This window comes from Lygodium microphyllum, chromosome 20, assembly GCF_053477565.2.
Source record: "Lygodium microphyllum isolate KBCC chromosome 20, Lygodium_microphyllum_v1.1.10, whole genome shotgun sequence".
In the NCBI taxonomy this organism is placed as follows: domain Eukaryota; kingdom Viridiplantae; phylum Streptophyta; class Polypodiopsida; order Schizaeales; family Lygodiaceae; genus Lygodium; species Lygodium microphyllum.
This window is the reverse complement of record NC_141154.1, coordinates 126,605,271-126,628,962: the sequence shown is the minus strand read 5'-3', so window position 1 is coordinate 126,628,962 and position 23,692 is coordinate 126,605,271. Positions and strand designations below refer to the sequence as shown.

General features: G+C 35.0%; 1 protein-coding gene across 1 annotated transcript in view; it reads right to left on the bottom strand.

Annotated features, from left to right (window-relative positions):
• Window positions 1-22,160: 22,160 nt before the first annotated feature.
• LOC148019362 (uncharacterized) overlaps window positions 22,161-23,692 on the bottom strand; it is a 42,486-nt gene continuing 40,954 nt past the window's right edge. Inside the window, exon 2 of the mRNA XM_087661007.1 lies at window positions 22,161-23,540. The gene's annotated coding sequence lies outside the window, so the exon portion shown is untranslated. The remainder of the gene's footprint in view (window positions 23,541-23,692) is intronic.

The following is a 23,692-nucleotide window of genomic DNA, read 5'->3' as shown; positions in this document are numbered from 1 at the left end:
GGCACAATGCATCATACAAATAATAGGCTCTCACTACCCCCAATGCACTAAATTCATCAATTCTATGCATCGATTCCAAAGAAGTCCATCCAAATGGGAAGGACTGCCAACTAGTGGTTTTGAGAGCATCTAAACTCTGATGTGCCCATGATTCCTTAATAGTGATAGTGGGAATATCTAGAGAATTTACTAGAATCTCAATAATGAACCTATTTGCACCATTCTAAGATCATTAAACAAGTAAGGGCCACAACCAATGCTCTGAATGAAAACCACCTTGCTATCAAGAATCTATTTTTGGGAATACTTGCTTTTCTTTCAAGAACCTTACAACAAGACAAATGAAAATTGGAATTTTCTATAAGCCACGATTGGAGCATTAAGGTCAACGATAAGAAGTGTTGGTAGCCATTTCCCTTGCATCCTAAGAAGCAAAGCTAGACACACTTAAAATTTCCAATAGGAGCTTCATCCCATTGCCTCATATAGCACATTTGCAACTAAAGGCATAACAGTGGACAAATGTCTGATCTTACATGTCATTATTGTGGGAAAGCAGGATATATTAGGCCACAATGCCATAAGATGCGCGATGATAAGAGCAAGGAAAAGGGAAAAGATAAAGTGCAAGAAAAGTCTTATGAGCGCAGTATTGTACCTGCAAAGTCCAGTGTGAAGATAGAAGAGGTTAATGTCATGCAGGCCACTAATTCAAATGACGATTACATACTTGCAGCTTCTTCATGCGATGCCTTACAGGCTTCTGAGACACATTCTATGTATGCGCAGTGCTGGCTTTTGATTCGGGTGCGTCATTTCATGTGACACCCTATAGAGATCGATTTCATACCTATTGTACCATCTCTGGTTCTGTGTGTCTTGGTGATGACAAGTCTCTTGACATTATGGGCATTGGAGATGTTAGGCTACAGTTTCCTTCTGGTAGTTTTTTTGTTTTGCATGATGTACGCCATGTACCTGCATTGACTTGCAGTCTTATGTCAGCTCGACAGCTTGATGATACAGGGTATTTTGTGTCTTTTGGAGACTCTACATGGAAGATTACTCATGACAGTATTGTGCTTGCAAGAGGTGCCAAGTTTGGCAACTCTATCCCTTACTTGTATCTGGAGCTACCTTGAATCATGTTTTTTCTGTGGGTTCTATCCCCCACGTATCCCTTTGGCATGCTCATTTGGGGCATATGTCCCTTAAAGGAATGAAAATGCTCCCTACTTTGCAGTATCTTGCGCCTTTTGACTCTTCACATTTTGATTCTTGTGATCACTGTTTGTATGGCAAGAAGACTAGGAATACGCACAAAAAGTCTGGTAAGAAACTCATGGGTGAGCCCTTGGCTCTTGTGTACTCAGATGTATGTGGGCCCATGCCATGTCAATCACTAGGTGGGGCAAAGTATTTGTTACTTTCATAGATGATTACTCACGTAAGGTTTGGGCTTATCCTATAAAGAGAAAATCCAATGTCTTAGACACATTTCAATGTTGGCTTGCATTAGCAGAGAACTAGTCTAGGAATAGACTGAAATGCCTAAGGTTAGATACTGGGGGTGAGTATGTATCATGTGCTTTTGAGCAGTTTTGTGATGAGCGGGGTATTAAGCATCAGTTGACCGCCCCTTACACCCCTCCCCAGAATGGTATGGCTAAATGCATAAGTAGGATCATTCAGGAAAGGGTCCATAGCATGCTTAGCCAGGCTGGCTTACCACAACACTTTTGGGATGAGGCAATTATTACTGCAATGCGTCTCATTAATAGGTCATCTAGCGGTAGCATTGACTTTCAGGTTGCAGAGGAGGTATGGGTAGGCAAGCCCCCCTCTTATGATCATTTGTGTGTCTTTGGATGTGAGGCATTCTGCCATGTGACCAAGGACAAACACAATAAGCTAGATCTTAAAAGTGTCAAATGCATTTTCATTGGCAATGGAGATGTAGGAGAGATGGGCTACCGTCTATGGGATCCGCAGGTGCGAAAAGTGATCCGCAGCCATGACGTCATCTTTCAAGAGGACAAAATGCATATGCAGTCTGAGAAAGTGGTTGAGGTACGCAGAGTTATCTTTCAAGAGAAGCCACCTGCTCCCATACAACCCCCACTCCACGGCCAGCTAGACAGCGTATAGCATCACTTGATGCTCATGGCCCAGATGTTAGACATACTGATGTTAGACAGGATGTTGGTCAGGCACTAGAGCCTGGGTTGAGGCGTTCTACTAGAGATAGACGACCTCCTGACCATTTTGCACCCTCTATGGATTATGTATGGGTTACAGATGCAGAGAACCTCCCACTTATGATGAGGCTATGCACAGGGGTGATTGTCACTCTTGGGAGAGGGCTATGCAGTATGAGCTTGACTCATTTTAAGAATCAGACTTGGGATTTGGTTTCCTTGCCTCAGGGTAAGAAGGCTTTGCCATGCAAGTGGATGTACAAGCTGGAAAGTACCCCTAGACAACCCAAGCCGACATACAAGGCTCAATTGGTTGCTAAGGGCTTTAAGTAGGAGCATGGTGTTGACTTTGATGAAGTCTTTTCTCATATGGTCAAGATGACCACCCTACACTTAGTCTTGGCTTTGGTTGCACAGCTTGATCTAGACTTGTACTAGATGGATGTCAAGATGGCTTTTTTACATGGGGACTTGCATGATGAGATTTACATGGAGCAGCCTAAGGGCTTTGCAGACCCTGGCAGGGAACACCTAGTGTGCAAGCTAAAGAATTATGGCTTGAAGCAGGCACCTAGGGAATGGTACCATAAGTTTGATGTATTCATGCAGTCACAGGGCTACAGCCATAGTGCTGTGGATCCGTGCTTGTACACGCCATGACGGTTCTTTATTGATTTTGGTACTCTATGTGGATGACATGCTTTTAGCAAGGACAGCTCATGAGAAGCTAGATGCTCTTAAGGCTCAGCTCAAGAAGAGCTTTGAGATGAAAGATCTAGGATAGGCCTCTCATATACTTGGTATGCGCATTACGCGTGACAGATCTTAGGGACTACTCTATCTGTCATAGAGGGAGTACATTCATAAAGTCCTTGAGCGCTTCCGTATGCAGGATGTTTTCACTATTATGATTTTCAAATGCACTATTATGCAGGATGTTGTCACTCAAATGCACTATTATGATTTTCAACTTCAAGTTCACAACAATGACACTAATGCATATCTTTTATGTGGTGGTGTCTTGCTACAATAATGTATTTTTTATGCTTATTACAGCATTGAGCAATGTAGGTTAGCTTGATATCAACGTATTCAAGTAACTTTGCGAGTTGAAATGTATAGAGGAGTGGTTGTTATGGTTAATGGTTTAGATACAACTAATAACGATATTAGTGGGATTGTTGTGGATAAGAGAGTAATCTTGCCATCTTCCTTTATAGAATAATCAAGATTTATGTATCAACGATATCAATATGCTATGGCAATTGTGTGTAGCAAAGGGAAACCTAATTTACTTATCACCATAGTGTAGAATCTTAAGTAGTTAAAAATTACAAATGTTTTATTACTTAGGTAATCTACATATGATTGGCTAGATTTGACTCCTAGAGTTTTCTATTTGAAATATAAGAACATGATGCAATTAATAGTTAAGAAGAACATGTTTGGTAAGGTTGCTAGATATACATCCATTATAGAATTTCAAAAGAGAGTCACCTCATTCGCACACACTCTTGATATTAGAGCTAAGGTTTAATCCATGAAAGCCATGTCATTATAATGGATTGGTGTGTGTTGAGCTTCTTGATAAAGAAAGATTTTCAACGTTGTATCAAATTATAACTAGATGATGCAACATACATGATCCATGTGGTGAGTTTAATCCAATAAGTTATTACATGATGGATGGCTAGTGTAGAAAGGGATATCCAAAAAAGTTTGCACCTATGACTACACTTGATAAAACTAATTATTCTTTATACAGTCGTTAAGAGAATGGAAAGACACACAATGCTAAGGGTAATATCTTTTATAACCGATGGGTAGTGCATTATAATCCTTATGGAGATTGACAGCTACTTAGATGCACAATATACTTTTGCTTCTAAAACATATTGACAAATATTTAAATACAAATTTCATGGTGAGACCTCAATATTCAATGATTACATATAAATTTACCTAGAGAGAATATTGTTTCCTTTTGTAACTCGATAACATATATTATGTGTTAAAAATAAAAATACTTAAAAATATACAAAATATTTAGTTGCAACCATCTACATCTTGAGGGTAATACAATTTTGTATTAAGACTTTCTAATATATTTGGTTTTGAATACACAAAAGAAAATGTGGACAAAGAGAAAGTAAGGAAATCCATGTGATTGGATATATTTTGTTACTCCTACGTATTGAGAAAAATACTACTTGCATCTATTTCTCATTATATATATGTGCTTATTTGAGAAATTTATTTGCATCAATGTAGGTATTTAATTCACCAATCCAACGTGGTGCACTTTGCGTTTAGTTTTTAGTGCCAGTAAACAAAAGACATTGCACATTGTGACTATCTTTGAAAAATATAGACAAAATGTGAGATGCAAGATGATGCCAAATCAATCTTTGATGCATATTCAAGGACTTTTACATTAATATAAACACAATTTTGCAAGCTAACACATAGTACCTAATGTGACAATGCAAACCCTTTGTTCCTTGATGAATGAGTTTATGATAAGGTAAAACAAGATAATTTTTTCTTAAATATGGAAGTTGTATTGAATGATGAACAAAATAATTCTTTTATGGTAGTAATGAATAATATTGATAGTAGTTTAGGAAAATCATTCTTTTAAGATGGTCCTAGTGGTTCTAGAAAAATGTTCATATGCAAATGTCTACTTGCAAAGCTTCAAAATCAAGGTCACATTGCCATAATTACAACATCCTCTAGTATTATTGCATTGTTTTTGCTACATGATTGCATAGTCCATTCAAAATTGAAAATACCATTGCGACCTAATAATCATTCTACATACAATATACATATTCAAAGTCACTTATAGAATTTTTTAAAGATGTTGGTCTTATTTTGTGGATGAAGCTTCGATGATGCATCATTACACTTTCGAAGCACTTGACAAAACTTTAAAGGGTTTAATGCAATATGATATATTGTTTGGTGGTAAGATTATTCTACTGGGTGGATATTTTAGGCAAATGCTAACAATTGTACCAAAGGAAACCCATGATGATATTACTGGTATGACTATATGTTGTTCCAATTTGTGACAATATTTCAATGTTTTGAAACTTACACAAAATATGCGGATGATAGTGAATGAGGACCACTTTGATACATGATTGCAAGACATTGGGGATACAAAATGTTTGTCACAAATGCATTCCAAATTCCATCTAGAATGTTGTTAAAGGGAGGGCCAACGCAAGAGTTGATCAATTTTATTTATCAAGATCTGAATTGCATAAATAATTATAGATATTTCTTTAGTGAACATATCATTCTTGCACCTCGAAACAATGAGGTGGAAATTTTAAAAAACCATGCATTGCAACTGATGTTAAGATACGTTAAACAATGTTTTAATGCAAATTCTATCAATAAAACAAATGAAAACTCCTTCCTCTACTATGCAAAGTATCTTAGCTCCCTTAACCTCAATGGAGATTCTCCTCGTATCTTACTACTGAAAGTAAATGCTCCAATAATGTTACTAAAATTTTTGAATCCTTGTATGGGGTTATGTAATGATACTAGGCTTATGTGCAAGGATTTCAACAACAAGATCATTAGCATAGAGATAATAACCGTGACCAATATTGGGAAAATAGTATTTATCCCAAGAATACCTTTCATTCTAACTACACTATAGCTCCCTTTCTTACTAAAACATTTACAATCCCCTGTCCTTTTAGCATTTGCAATGACAATCAACAAATCTTAAGAGCAAACATTATCATGTTTGGGGTTATATCTAAGAACCTTGGTCTTTACTTATAGCCAACTCTATGTTGCATTCTCAAAATCAAAGTCTCGAGAAAAATTGAAAGTCTTGCTTAATGAGAAAGAGAACATAATAAAAGCTACCATCAACATTGTGTATAAAGAAGTTTTACAAAAAATATTAAACCTCTCATTCTCTGTTCAACAAAAAATTATTTGAATATACTAGCATAAGTGTAATCTTTATCTGCTTGCTCTATGTATTTTTTCTATCTTAAAATATGTTCACACAAAGTTTCAATTTCAACACCATCAAACTTTTTTTTCTTTTCTTACTTGTCCACATATATACAAAAATGAAGTATTATAACCTCTCATGCTCTTTTTCAATATGAAGTTGTTTGAATAATCTATCACTTGATGTTTTCCATTTCATGACCATCAAAATTATTTTATTTGGCTATTTCTTTACATTTGTAAAAAAGTACTTTTATACAAAATATCACAAACTCTCATTCTCTTCTTTTAAAATTTTTTATTTGAGTTGTCTAGATCAAGTGATATTTTATATTTCAATATTATCCAAGTTATTTTCTTTGCTCGTTTATTTTTTATTTGATTTTTGAATCCAAGGTTTGTTACCTTTAATATTATTGAATAATAATAAATATTTTTAAATTTTTAATAAAAATATTTTATTTATTTTAATGTTAATTTTATTTTTAAATTATAAGATATTATATTTTTATTTTTAATATATTTAAAATGAAAATTTTTGCTAATTTTATTCTTTTTATTTTTAATAAGTGGCCTAATCTATTTTCCAATATTATTGTTGTATGCCTTACCAAATGCAATTGCAAGAGGCATTATGTCCATTAGTTACAAACAATATCATTTCTAGAACTCTTGCAAAAGCAATTGAAACATTACCAAGTGATGAATTTGTCAACAAGAATTCTCCAATGTATATAGAAATTTTATATTGTGGATATATTCAATGCTACTATGTTATACAATCAAATGACGATTACACTATATATCCCTCGCACACTAGGCAAAAACCAAATCACTAGAGAAAATGGGAGTTCCAAGATTTATTATGTTTTATTACTCTACATCAATTTCATCTAAATTATGTTGATTGCTCTACCAATACTAGACATTAACATATCATCACCCCAAGTAATACGTACTCAATCTTTTTATAGATATTTTGTCACATAGAATGTATTAAGTACAAATGATTATTTCTAATATTATTTTTTTAGTAGGTGTTGTAAACACTATGTTGATAGACTACATATTGCAACAAAATCTAGCAAGGGGCGTGACACACAACTCCATCATCACATGTTGTGCAACATACATCAACTTTTCATTATTCAAGCTATGTTTTCAATAATTAATTTAGAACAATTGATCTGTCTTAGTCAAAATATACATACTTTTTCCTTCATTTAACTTTTTCCATAGTTGAAATAGTATAATCATGTGTTAAAATCACTTTTCCTTCATTCAGAAATTCATGTGTATAAGTAAAATTTTGGTGATAAATTTAGAAAATATATGTGTGTCAAGCTATGTTTTTAAATATATAAATACTTATGCATAACAAAAAATCTTTGGGATCTCTCATAGTTGGTTTTAATGGGTTCTCTTGGTGCATCGTACCAAACTTTAAAACAACAATATTAGTACCACTTAGGGCACTTCGTGTTCTAATGCATGTCTCATGTGGCAAGAGGGTTCGTGCATGATTGAGTCACAGGAAAACCAACCATGAGAGAAGTCAAAGCTTTTGTGCTACGCATAAATATTTATGTATTCAAGAACATGACTTCACACATATATATTCTTCAAATTCATCATATAATTTTTTTCTATACATATGCAAAAAGATGAATGAAAAAAAAGTGATTTTAAAATATGATTATATTATCCCAAACATTAAAAAAGTTAAATGAAGAAAAAAGCATGTATGTTTTGACTAAGATAAATCCATTGCCCTAAATCAATTAGTGAAAAGATAGCTTCCTCTTCCTAGTTGAATTATTAAAAGTTAATACACTTACAAAAAAGAACATTAAAATTTGATGTAGAGTAACAAAACAAAATAAATCCTAAAACTCCCATTTGCTCCAATCATTACTATTCACTTACTATACAAACGATATATTGTGTAATCATCATCTAATTGTATAACATAATAGCATTGATATATCCGTAATAAAAGCCTCTATATATACATGATGATTCATGTTGGTAAATCCATCACTTGATAAACTTTCAATTACTCTTGCAAGAGTTCTATGAATGATATCATTCGTAGCTTAATGGTCACAATGCCTCTTGCAGTTGCAATTGGTAAGGCAAATCAAAAAATATTGGAAAACAAATTGGAGATCTAACAAAAAAAGTTGCATAAAATTAGTTATTATTATCATTTTTCAATATTATCAAAGACAAAGATAAAGCACCTTCAATCTAAGAATAAAATAAAAGTAAACAAGCAAAGAAAATAAGTTTGATTTAAAGAAACTCAAAAAATAGTGATTATTATTATTTGTTAATAGTATTAAAGATAACACACATTACGATTCCAAAAAAAAAAACACCACTTGATCTAAACAACTAAAATAACCTTGAGATTTGTTGATTGTCATTGCAAATACTAAATGGACAAGGAATTGTAAATGTTTTATTGAGAAAGAAAAATGTAGGGATGAAAGCTATTATTGGGATAAATACTATCTCTCAATATTAGTCCCTATTATTAGCATTAATAATCTTATTGAAAGCCTTACATATAAACCTAGTGTAGTTGCATGAACCCTTAAAAGGATTCAAATTCCTGAGTAACATTATTGGAGCATCTACTTTCAATAGCAAGATATAAGGAGGAATATCTCTAAAACTATGTTCGAGTTAAGATACTCCACAGAGTAGAGGAAGGCGTTCTCATTTGTATTACCGACAAAATCAGTGCTAAAGTATTGTTTAATCTCTCTTGACGTTAGTTGCAATGCATGGTTTTTTTAAACTTACACATCATTATTTTAAGATGCAAGAATGGAATGTTCACTGAAGCTATAATCATTTAGCAATTCAGATATTAATAGATAAAATTGATTGTCTTGCATTGAACCTTCCTTTAATAGCATTCTAGACAAACTTTATCATATATTATTTCTATGTGACAAATATTTTTCATTCACAATGTCTTGTAATCATGCAATAAAGTGGTCCTCATTCATTGTCACTCACACATTCTATGTAAGTTTCAAAACATTGAAGTATTACTGCAAATTGAACAACATATAGTCACACCAACAATATCCTCACAAGTTCCCTTTGGTACAACTAGTAGTATTTGCCAAAAATCTCCACCCAATATAACAACCTACCATGAAATGGCATATCACACTGCATTATATCCTTTAAAGTTGTGTCAAGCAATTCAAAAGTGTAACTATGCATCATTGGAACTTCATTCCACAAAATAAGATTGATCTCTTTTAGCAATGCTACAAGATAACTTTGAATATGTATATTGCACATAGATCATTACCATGTTGCAATGGCATTTTGAATTTTGAATGGATTGTATGGCTATGTAGCAAAATCAATGCAACAAAATTAAAGGAAGCTATAGCTATGGTAGTGATTTTGATTGTGAAACTTTGCAATTAAACATTTGTATAGGAATGTTTTTCCGAAATCATATTGACCATCTAAGAAATATACTTTCCTTAAACTTTTACCAATAGCATCCTTTACTTCCATAAAGGAATTATTTTGTTCATCATTCAATATATATTCCATATCTAAGAAAGTTTTTTATTGTTCTATCTTATCATAAACTCGTTCATCAAGGAGCAAAAGGTTTGCATAGTGTTTCATTTGTCACCTCGGGTAGTGCATGATAGTCTACTAAACTATGTCCATATTGACATAAAAGTTCTTGAATATGATCAAAGCTTGATTATTGACTTCATCTTGCATCTCAATATTTTGTCTATTTTGCAAAGATAGCCTATGCATTATATCTTTTGTTAGCGGCACTAAAAACTCTTCCCAAAGTGCATCAAGTTGGGTAGGTGGACAAGTAAACATTATGTGAAGAGCTTTTTTTTAAGTGGTTTTATTTTACAACATATCATAAATATTATCCGAGTCACGAAAGAAAACATTATTCTCTCTAGGTAAATATATCTATAATCATTGAATATTGGATTTCTCATCATGAAGTTTATATTCATATATCTACCAACATGCTTCAAAAGCAAAAATATATCGTACATCCAAGTAGCCCTCGATCTCATTAGTATTTTACACACCAATTCATTGGATATAGAACCATGCACATTTGCTAAATCAAATAGTTGCACAATTATGGCCCTTCTATACATACTTATACAAATATTTAATAGATGCAATTATGAAGCATACCTTAATATTTATATGAGCATTATACTTGGAAGTCAAGTAAGAATTATTGTATTACCCATTGGTTATCCAAGATGTTTTACTTAGCATTATGTGTCTTTTCATCCTCTCAACATTTATATAAACTATAACTAGTTTTATTAAGTATAGTTGTACATGCAAACTTTTATGGATATCCCTTTGTACATTGACTATCCACCATGCGAGGACTACCTTGATTGAACTCACCATACTGACTATATATGTTGCATTTAGTGATAATTTGATATAGGCTTTAATATCAAAAGTATGTGTGAATGAGGTAAAACTCTTTTGAAATTCTACAACGGATACATATCCAACAACCTTACCAAACAATTCCTTCTTGACTATCTATTGCATCATGTCCTTGTGTTTTAAATAGGAAAATACATCAATCAATTCTAGCCAATTATATGTAGGTTGCCCAAGAAACAAAGCATCTATATTGATACATGAATCTTGGTTTGCCTGTAAATGAACATGGCAATACTATTCTCTTGTCCATAGCAATGCAAATAATATTATCATCATTTGTATCTAAACCAATGACCATATCAGTCAATCTCTTATACATTTCAACTTGTTAAGTTGCTTGATTACAAGGACACCAAGCTAATCTACATTGCTCAATGCAAAAGTAAGCATTGACAATGTATTGTTGTAGCAAGCAGTCACCATGCAAAAAAACCTACATCAGTATCATTGCAAACCTAAAGTTGAAAAGTGTAATATTGCATTTCAGTGATATAATCTTTGTTTATGAGATTATTAACATTAATATGATAATCCATAGATGCATAAAGAACTCTAATATGCCTTTTGTTCTCTCCAGTTGGAAAGAGAAAAACATACAACAATTACATAATATGCCTTATGTAAGTTAAATATAGAAATCAGACCCCCTTATCAAGTGCAAACTCGAATGTTACAATGTTCAAGTATATATCACCTTGTCTGAGCATGATTATAGCAACCTCACTTATACAGTCAAAACCTAATATTGTCTAGATGTGGATCAATTCTCAAAATTTGATATTTTTATTTTTAGTAATAGATTGATTTGCAAGCTTGCACCAACTAGTATTGTGCATAAACATTGTGATCATGCATCATTTGTTGAAGCCCCTCTAATAAGTTAAAAACAAAAGTCGAGATAAACCCCCCATGTGATTTGATAACTCATGCTTAATATCATAAACATAAAGTTGCATAAATTTTGGTATTTGTTGTCCATTCTCACCTAGAAATAGAAAACCTATCTAGTAAAATATTGATCCATGTACTAAAAATATATAACTGTTTCCATTTACATACAAAAGCTCATCGAATTTTGCACCCATTGAAACAATAGCCTATTGTAAGCACTTTCTTTTTATTTATCTACTTTGTGGGTACAAGTCAGCTAACAAATTACCTAAAGGTTGTAGTGGTTATTGTAAAGATGGTAAAAGAACTTTTCCACCTCTACAATAATACTTTCCTATCGAAGCAAATATTGGTAGGTGAATTAGGTGGTCTGTCTCTATTGACGCCCAAGACAACACCACATGACAAAAGCAAAGAATCTCTCTTAATAAAAGTTTTCAGATTGACACCACAAAAGGCAAAACAAGGTTCCCTACACCAATTTCTTTCAATGGAATTTACTAGTCTCATTATTTTTAGGAGCAAACTCACTGTAGTTAATTGTCATTGTAGGTGACTGTCACTACACGTAATACGAATTGCTATGGAGTTTACAAAGCTACAAGCAGCAAATTGCATTTTTTAATCATGTATATGTATTCGACTATGAGAACATACATTCCAACACATTCCCCTTCTCCTCTACTATTCTGATTTGAAAGTATCCAAAATATCCATAAAGTTGATGACCCGCTACTTGATCCATAATCTCATCCTAAAACAGAAGAGGATAGTAATCCCTTCTAGTCATAGCATTAAGAGGCTTGAAATCAACGCATACTCTCGCTTTTTTCATTCTTCTTTGGTTTGATTACAATTCACATATCCATTCTATATCATCAACATGGTAAATAGACCCTACGTCCACATTTTTGAACCTCAACTCTAAGTACGCTTTTTTGAATTATACCAAGTCTTCTTAGCTTCTGAGCTACTGATTTACATCCTTCTTTCAATTTGATGTGATGCATGATACAATTGATACCCCTCAATTGATAATATTCAATAGGGTATTTTTGAAACATAGTTGAATATTTAGTTATTTCATCATTAGTCCAGTCATTTCCTACCATGTTCATCAACTTAGGTAACCCAACATTCATTTCTTGCTATTGGTCATGCATTTCCTACTTTGTTGGTCATGCATTTTCTGCTCTATAGGTTATGCATTTTCTACTATAGGTTATGCATTTCTGTGTAGGATTTATTGTTTTCTTTCCTTCTTTTGGACCCTAAATTGACAACCCAAAAAGGTCAATGTCTCTTAAAAAAGTAAATTGGCTTTTCATTCTCTGTCTTCTTCATCAATGCTAGAACTTTCTAAATCGTTGGTATCATCTCTTTCAACATCACTCTCATGTCCAACTTGAATTATAGACCCTATCTTCATGTCAAAATTTGGTTCCATGCCCACAAAAGTGAAGGTGACAAGTGTGAAGTGGGTCTATAAGACCAAGTGCCCTACTGATGGTTTTGGAACAAGCATAAAGCTAGGCTTGTTGCCAAGGGTTTTGCTCACACATGGAAAGTTTGGACTATTTTGAGACTTTTGCACTTACAAATTAGTTGTCTACTATTCAAGCTATCTTGGCTCTTACAACCCACCATCACTAGCCTATTTATCAAATGGATGTTAAGTATGCCTTCTTGAATGGCATCCTTAAGGAGGAGATTTATGTTCCACAACCTCTAAGTTTTCTTGTGCAAGGGAAGAAGGACCATGTCTACAGATTGCGGAAGGCCCTTTATGTGGATGATCTTATCATCCTAGGGAGCTATACTCTGAAGGTTGACAAACTTCAGAGATTTTGAGACGAGTTTGACATGATGGACCTTGGGATCCTCTGCTTCTTCCTTGGATTGGAAATCTATTAGATGACACATGGCAATTTTATTTCCCAACACAAGTATATCTCTGAGTTACTCTCAGAGTTTGCTATGGCCAATTGTCGGCCTATTTCATCCTCCATGGACCCAGAGTCCAAGTTTTTGGCAACAGGATCTCCCCTTACACATGCCACCCATTATATGTATCTTGTTGGTTCCCTCATCTAACTTATTCACACTCAAGCAAATATTTCTTTTGTTGTGGCTTTGTTGTCTTCTTTCATAAAGACTCCCACTTAGGAGCATTAGAGAGCAGTCTTGTAAATTATTCGTTATTCACAAGGGGCTCGATCCTACAAGATCATGTATGGCGAGGGGGGTACTATTTCTAACTGGAGTGACCTTAATTGGCAATCATCAATCCATGCTTCATACAAAAGAAAATCAAAACAAAATAGAAGCTAAACATAGGGTATCAGAACCTCAACAAAACCTATCAGAACATCACAGAGCTTCATATTTCTACTAAGAATCATCATGAGCTTCCAAAACATGATCAATATCATCCAAAAACACTTTCAAACATTTTCAAAACAACTAATCATCACTCAAATTCCATCAAAATCAACCATTCATGCCTCAAAAATCAGTCAAAATTTCAGTCTTTTTCCACTCTCAATAGCCTCTAGGAGGGTTCTCAAATGCTGTTAATCAAAACCAACTCAAATTAGCCCTTTTTTAAAAAAAAAAAACTTACAACAATTGATGTGGCATGGTTATGCAAATTCCCAATCGATACGTCTCGTTAGCCCTAAAAAATGTTGATAGTGGTGGGAAAACAAGAGCTAGTCAAGCCATATCATATTGTCATAGCTACCCAATAAAAAATCGTGTACTCCTCATGCATGATCCCTTTCAAAACATTGAACACAATACATTTTGAACCTACTTTTTCTACTATTTCAGTTAAATAAAAATATTCATTGAAAATGAGCACCATTGGTCTAAAGGCTACTACCTAGTATCCTCCAATAGCTAGTCCAATATAGGAACTGTTCTACACATGCTTGTGCAGGTTATGTGGACTCTAGATAGTCCACTATAGGTTATGCCTTCTCCCTTGGATTGGGAGCTATCTCATGGAGCAGTAAGAAGTAACCTATTGTGGCCCTTTATTCTACAGTATCATGCATTATGTTCTATAGCTATGAAGGTGGTTTGGCTTTGCCGCATGTTGGCAAAGATTAGCTTTTCCCAACCAGGACCTATGAAGCTATGTATGGACAACCGGAGTGCTCTAGCTCTATTAAAGAACCATGTGGTTTATGCTCACACAAAGCGCATTAAAGTTTCATATCAGTGTGTTCGAGAACGGATCGTGGATTCCAAGTTAGCGGTGGTCTATTGTCTCAAGCAAACAACACAACAATCTCTTCACAAAGCCTTTACCCAAGGCTTCTATGCTTCATCACATGAGGTTGTTAGGTCTTCAAACACTCCCAAGATCTGAGGGGCTATTAGCCTACCTATGTTAGTCATATCAATCTATCATCTTCTGATTGTGAGCCTATGTTAGCGTTTGACGGAGACATAGAGCTTTGGCAATTTTAGGTGCATTTACTGTAGTTGTCAACTTCTTGTGTGCATTCCTAGGTCAATTCTACTTTTCACACTCTACCTACACTTGTTGGATATTGTTCCTGTCATCTGGGATGTTTTTGTGGCATCCCATATTTATTTGTGGCATTGGAAAAATGCCATAAAAATATCAGTTGGGACAACATTTATTGCATCTACAGGTGTAAATCTGCTAGTTTTTTGGCTTTTTTGTCTATTTAATTGTATATTTTATATATGTAAAAGCAATAATCATGAGAGACAAATAGAGAAATGATCTATGTTAAAACATTAATATACATACATACATTCACTAATTGTTACACACACATGTACACGCACTAATCATGTTGAACCCTATACAATACAAAAAATAAATGCATCACACCTAAACATATAAAAATTATAATATATATGCATGCACTCCCTTAACTCTATGTTAAATAGATAGTAAACACATAAGTCACAATGTTAATCACAATCTTCATGAGAGAGAGAGAGAGAGAGAGAGTATTGAGAAAGTAAAATGACATTAAATATAGAGCATAGCTATTTAAAATGTTATCTAATAGCAATCTATTCAATTGAAAAAACTTTTAAGAATTATTAATTTGTAAGTAGAGAGAGAGAGAGAGAGAGAGAGAGAGAGAGAGAGAGAGACTAAGAGATGTACCGCAAGAAATAGTGTTGATGAAGATAGCAAAAATACAGCATTACATGAAAGAACATCATCATCACCAAAATAATGTTAAAGAAAGTATTCAAAGAATAAAATGTATTGAAAAACCAAAAATTTTGAGGAGAAAAAATCATGCTTAATAAGAGGAATGAAAATTTTTCCATCTATTACAATGTTCCTATTTTTAGAGAGAGAGAGAGAGAGAGAGAGAGAGAGAGAGAGAGAGAGAGAGAGAGAGAGAGAGAGAGAGAGAACTATCAACAACTAAAGCTATACATATCTACAATAAAAAGGTATTTACAATTTTGATTCCAATATGTTAACATAATAAAATAATACTTGTTTTTAAATGTATGTTTATTATTTTTTACTACATATACAAAAATAGCATATTCATATACATATAATATAATAAATACACAATAAAGGCACACCTAAAAAACTAATAATAGTATACGAAATGCATATATAATATAATAATAATGACAAATTCACATATTATAATATAATAATACATACACATACATAAAAATAATATACACACATAGAGACCCTTAACTTCATGTTAAAGCATTAATACATACATAAAAGCACTAATCATGAGTGAGAGAGAAATCTATTCTATATTAAAGCATTGGCATAAACACATTCACTAATCATGTGATACACACCCTCCACATATGTATAAAGAACTAATCATGTTAAACACAATATAATACAAAAATAAATGTATATACAAAATAAAAAAACACATATATATATCAATGTATGATCTATACATATTATCCATCATGAAAAATAATGAACATGTTACCCAAAGCACAAAACACCAATGAACGCAAGTTAGCAACAAAATGTGGCCATCAATTGAATAACATGCACAACTTCTGCAAAGACTAACTTACATTAAACTCCCATCACACTACCCCTATCATGTAGTTTATGTTAGCAATCATGTTTGTCATGCCTTGTCATCTCCTACCTCTATGAGTCTCAATCTAAGTCAGATGAGGATTTTAGGAGCTATGGCCTGTCTATCACTTGTTTTAATAGAGAAGGTAGCTCATTCTAGAGCACTTAGTTTATTGCCTTTCAATACATTTTCTCCTCTAGTCAAGATTTTGTGCACACTTCCCAAGTAGTTACTACTTTCCACATTGTCATTGGCAATTTTTCCAAGGTCACCCTTGTTTTTTTTGGTATTTTTGCCTTCATTGACCACTTCGCAAATCATTCATCTCGTCTTCCTCCTTCCCTGTCAAGTGCACACTCTGACTCCATCTTCCTCTGTCTTCAGTGTTGTCGTCATCATCAGCCTAATCTAGTGCCCTCACTAACATTGTGGGCTACATGTAAGGACTGATCTGTCTCCTTCCACTTTGCCATTTGTATCAGCATTCTTTCTTATTCATTACAAATTTCAATCTTCTTTTCTTGCAATCTCTCTGTTTGATTGTCTTTGTATTTCTATTCTTTTCTATTGCGCACTCACATGGTATCACAGCATGGTATCATTGTAAGGTATGACCAGCTTGATGGTTCAAACTACTCTCTTTGGTCGTGTAAGGTGGAGTGTATCCTTGATACCTTTTATCTTTGGGAGTTCATTACCCACCCTATTCCCCATCCCGTGGAGGATCCCGCCATTTTGTGCATCCTTATGGAATCATCTCAACTCTAAAGCCCAATCTTTTCTCTTTATGAGCTTACAAGTTTCTATCCTAGTGCATGTGTGCAGATTGTGGAAAGTAGCGGAAGTGTGGACAAAGCTTGCTTCTTTATACCATCAAAAGACATTTGCCCATCGGATTACGAATGCTCGTTGTTGATTATTCTCATTCCATGGAGGATCATATTACTAGGTTGGAGGATATGAGGAATGAGGTTGCATTCATTTGCAGGATGATCTCTTCAGAGGATATGGCTATGATTATTTTGACTCAACTGCCATCTCCTCGACTTGATGTCTTCTACTCCAACCTTCTTACATCAAGGACCCGTGAGAAGCTTCTATCGGAGAAGCCTGCCCCACTTGTTTTGGAGCATGACAAACACACCAAAGAGATCGCTAATGGATCCACCTCCACGAAAGCTTTTGTTGTAGGGGAAAAGAAAATAGGGAAGTCAAAGGCTGAAAGATAGGAGAATTCTTCAAGCTCACACTCCAATTCGAAGAAGCCTGAATGCCCATATTGTGGCAAGGGAACACATCCAAATGAGAAATGTTGAAAGAAGTGCCCTCACCTTCGTCCAAGAGCAAAGGATGGAGGTACAACATCCAAGCCTTCTACCTCTACTCCAACGGTTGCCCATAAGTCCATGTTCCTTCATATTGTTGAGTTGGAGAAGCCTTCTTAAGTGGTCGCCTCGTCTTCTAAGAGGCCTTAACTGGTTGATAGTGGAGCTTCTAGTCATATGACTCCATTAGGTGATTTGCTACAGGATCTTTGCCATTTTGAGGATTCAGTTGTTGTTGGTGACATTGTATCAATGCCCATTTGTGGTGTTGGCACTTTGCCTTTGTTTCCTGAAAAATCTCCCTTTCACATGCCCTTTATGTTCCAAACTTGGGCTTTCCGCTCATCTCAATTTATGGCCCTTCTAGGCTTGGTACTCGGGTTATCACCGAGCAAGATTGTGAATGGCTTTTTCATCCACAGTCTATATTGATGAACTTCAATAACATCGGCATTCCTCTTGCCACCCCAAGATCCGTTTCTTCCTTGGCCTTTTGCCACATCCAAGATTTAAGAGGCGGTGTTAACATTCATGTTTGTGATGTCTTGTCATCTCCTCCCTATGAGTCTCAATGTGAGTCTAATGAGGACTTTAGAAGCTCCAACCTTTCTCTCACTTGTTTTGACGAAGGAGGTAGCTCATTCTAAAGCACTCAGTTTATTGCCTTTCAGTGCATTTTCTCCTCTAGTTGAGATTTATGTGTGCATTTCCTAGGCAATTACTGCTTTCCACAATCTACTTACACCTACCAGACATTGTCATTATCATTTGGGATTTTTTTAAACTCATCCTATTTTATTTGATATCTTTTCCTTCATTGACCAACATTAAATGCTAGTCAGCCAACATTTATGGTCTCCCTTGATACAAGTCAACCATATTTTGGCATTTTTGGCTATATACAACTTGCCCCCCCTTGGCAGATCATTCATCTCATCCTCCTACCCTAGCAAGTACACACTTTGACTTCGTCTTCCTCCATCTCCATGTTGTCATCATTAGCTTGATCTAGTGCTCTCACTGACATTATGGGCTATGTGCAAGGACTGATCCTTCTCCTTTCGCTTTTCCATTTGTATCAACATTCTTTCTTGTTCACTGCAAATTTCATTTTTCTTTTCTTGCAGTCTCTTTATGTTTCCGTCTCTGTGTTTTCATTGCACGCTCACATTTACTCTAAGTAGCTATTCAACCCAGTGTAAACCATGCAAGGGAAGGCTTTTCTAATTGAATCCCAATCAAATCTTTGGACTTTGAATAGCTTTGCCTATCCATTATACTAACATGTACATAAACATACCCAACTCTAAAGATTAATTTGTTCTCCAAATATGATAAAGTATATTAATGGATACTTGAGAGAGAAAATATATTGAGTATTTGTTTTTGGATTTTTTTTTCAACTGAGGGGGAAGGGGAGATATGGCTTACCAAGGTGGGGGTTGAGAGAGAGAGAGAGAGAGAGAGAGAAGGTGCATACTAACAAAGAGAGCACTTCAATCTTCCAAAGAGCGTGGAGCGTGTGCGGGGAGGAGAGAAAGAGAATGCAAGTGTCAAGAAAGGGAGAAAGACCCTGATCGCAATTCGAGGAGCCGCAAGTCAAGGTGCAAGTGCACAAAGCTCAAGGCCTATGAGAAATCGTGAGTAAAGATGGGTAGAGACAAGGACAAGCGAGGACAAACATCACAAGCAAAGGTCGCAACTAGTTGCGAGTGGCATCGTCGCAAGAGCAAGGAAGTTGCATAAGACAAGTAGGCAAGGATATAGGTTACAAGAGCAAGGTTGAGGGGGCACAGTCAACACATGGCACCCTTCTAGCAATCACAAGAGGCGGAGGGAGCATACCATGTGACACCCACACCCCAATCCCTCTTAAGATCTCGAGATATAAGATTGAGTAGAAAGTATCAATCCCATGTCCTAAAGTGAAATCAAGCTCATAACTTAAAGTTCATGTGCAATTGTACAAGTTAAACCTTTAGTTTGAGTTGAATCAAAGGATCCAAATCAATTTGGAATGTGAGCCAAAAGACTACCAATTGGCCTTTGAACCTTGAGCCTTACCTTCATGTATCCGTGACCATATGAAATCACCATTGATCTTTTCCTAAAGCAATGACAAATTGGCTAAATCAACCACCAAATATATAAAAAGGCTTTTTAGAAAGGTCAACGCAATAAATTGTGGAGTGCTTTGCTTCATCACTCATTCTTGCAAGCATAATAATATGAGCCAAAGGAGTAAGACTCAAAGTGTTCTATCCACAACCTTGCCCAACCTCTCAAGGACCCTATAAAAACACCATCTAACTTACTATCATGTATAGTTGTTAGCATCGACAAATTAATACAATTGACAGATTCTATCAATGCAAAAAGAAGTTTGAACAATAAGATACTTCTAACAATCTCGACCATAGCTCCTTAGCTATAAAGTGATACTTGCCTTATGGTAATTCATGAAGCCTTGCTCTTTTGACTCTTTAACTCTTGGACTAAAATACAAATAAAAATGAGTCTCCATTATAGTTCCTTAATTTTAAGTTTATAATTGCCTCATCCTTCTTCATGAAACCTCTTTTTTGCTACGCAACACTTGGGCTCAACCTAAACTAAGTGCATTGAAAGAACTAATGACCATAAATAGGTTTAGCAACTTTGAAGAGCTCTTATTCCAATTATACACTCTAAGAAGAACGTTTATATGGTGACAATATTTTCTACAAGCAACTAATGGATGAATATAGGTTGTGTTTAACTTTGTATTCCATACAAAAGGAAAGAATATATAACCAAAGAGCATCAAGTTATTATGCACCCCATGGAGCCTAAACAACAAAGCTTACCTTTTCAAAATAACTAAAGTATGTGTTACGTGTGATTTACTTTAGTCATGCCAATGTGAACAATCTAATACACCCGTACTTTTTGCCTCAGTGTCGTCTAATGAATAAAGCTTACCTATTACCAATAACCAAAAAATTATTATACACCAATACATTTCTTGTATGCCAAGGTGAATATGTTTCATAAAACACTTTTTTCCCTCTTGCTTACAATACTACCTTCCACCTCCTTTTTACCACTTACCTCATAGGTCATGGCAAACCATGTGATGCTTCACAATATCATATCCTCAAACTCAACATTTTGGGTTTACTTCTACAATTGTTAGATTAGACTATACCAATCCTTTGAAACCTCAATGAAACATCTACACTGATTGAGATTTCAAGAATCAATTTCTACTTGCCATGGCCTACTAATTTTGAACAACTAGTGTTTTTTGCTATCCTCACATGCTACAACTATGATAACACGTACTCTACTTTTACAATCATTAAGAATCTTTTAAAAAAATATGAGACAAGACCAATCTAAAAAACAAGTACAAGACAAGATCAATCCTTATGCTTACAAAAAAATAGACTCACAATTTCAAGATTGAGAGTAAAAAGCTAGTGTTTCTATTTCCATCAACATTAAATGTTTTATTACACTGCAAGTGTTGTTTTCTATTTCACAAGTGGCTATTAAGATCAATTGTTTAGTAGACGTTGAGTCGCATGTGGATAGACTCATCACTTGCATCATACATACCAACTAATGTGCTTGTGGTATTGAGCACTAAAATATGCAAATGGCCCTACAAAAATCCTTAAAGTCGACACTTTATCCTTTATGTGCTTGTGATATTGAGCACTAAAATATGCAAATGGCCCTACAATAATCAACATCAAATGTTTTATTACAATGCAAGAGTTGTTTCCTATTTCACAAGTGGCCATTAAGATCAATTGTTAAGTAGACATAGAGTCGTACGTAGATGTACTCATCATTGGCATCATACATGCTAACTAATGTGCTTGTGGTATTAAGCACTAAAATATGCAAATGGCCCTACAAAAATCTTCAAACTCAAAAATTTCATCCGAATTCCTTGAAGAGGAGGAGATGGTAACATGAACCAAAAAATCGTAACATTTCATGAAAGATAGCTAAGATTCACATTTTATTCAATCGACAAAAATTCTCTGCAACTATCATTAAGAAGTTGCTAAAACTGTCACTCTTCCCAAGACCATTCAAACAGCAATAAATATTTTTGTTATATGTAGAAAGCAATGATCAGATTACCATTACAATGCCACAAGCTTGTATATTGCCTCGTAAGTATGAGCTATTTATAAGCATTAATATCCAAGTGTATGCTCCTAGCAAGTAATCCTACTTATCATGCTAGATCAAAGCACATTGAAGTGCATTACCATTTCATCAAGGAAATGATACTTGGGACATGCACCAACTCTAAAGAGGCCTTCGCTCTATTCTTGCTTTCTCATGGAAATGCCTTTTCTTGTTGCTTGCCCATCACACATACTTCACATGGTTTTTTCATTTTAGTTATTGCTCACCTATCTTGCTTGTACATCTCCTTTAACACAACCAATATGACCAAATCTTTTATGCCAAAGTTTACTTATGCCAACACCAACAATGGTTATAAGAGCACTTACCTCATAAAAGTTGTTCCTTCTTTTAAATTAAAAAACAATCAATTTGATCAAGCAACCAAATACGACAAATAAAACCTTCAAGACCACACCATAGGAAAGACATGCATCTTGGTGTCTCTAACTCATCACTATGATCCTGCAATCATACTCCAGTTACTCTTTGTACTTGCTTGAAATGCCAGGTCGTTTGAAGCTTCAAAATGGTCTTAAGGTAGAACAGAAAAGCCTAAGACACAGTTGACAGGGCACCATACAAACAGGATCTGTGCAGAACTATTTGATGACACTGTAAGACTTCTAACACAGATTCTAATCCAGCATTAAGAAGAACAAAGCCTTAAAACACAGTTGGCAGGCCACCATACAAACTGCATCTGTGCACACTATTTGATGACAATATAAAACTTCTAACACAACTTACAATCCAGCATCAAGAACAATTGGAATGCAGCCATATGAATCACAGTTCCAGCCAATTCATAGACACAAACAGCAAGGGGATTCTATGTCCCATGAGGGCAGAAGCACTCATGCATGAGAATACGTGGCTCCCTCAGGAGAGTCCCTCCTCACTCCAGCACACGCACACACACACCCACCCTGCAGGCAAACAGGAAAAGCACCAGAACAGAGAAAAAAGTCACAGCCTACTTCACTGGAGTACCACATCCACAGATATTTTCGCAGATGTCTACACATGAACACAACACCAAGTATAATATCCAGTGTAAGGTCTAGACATCATCAACTTGTTGCTTTGGCATGCTGTTAACTTTGACTCTTGATGTGCCACAAAAGAAGATATTGCCCCCATCTGAAACAGGACCAAAATTGAGTTAAAGCAAGCTTCTTGGTACTTAAGAATATGTGACAGGATGGAGTCTCTCTTCCTCTCATCCCTTTATTCTATTTGTTGCGGCTGAGCCCCTGATTTCCAATATGCAATTGAATCTTTCTGTGGTCCGTATTTACTTGTTCTTCCCCATTCATGAAATTCAGGTCAATGATGGCAAATGTGCATGCTAAAGCCTAGCCAGATTCCGGTTTCCGGCAGTGAACCTGCAAAACAAAAGTATCCAAATTATTTTCATACAATAGCATGTTTCTCAGGAGTGGGTTCAGAGAATGGCAATGCAGCACTTTTGAGCTTTATAACCCATTTATTGAAAAAAAATCTGCAGATCAGATTTTTGGTTAAGCCATAAAAAAAA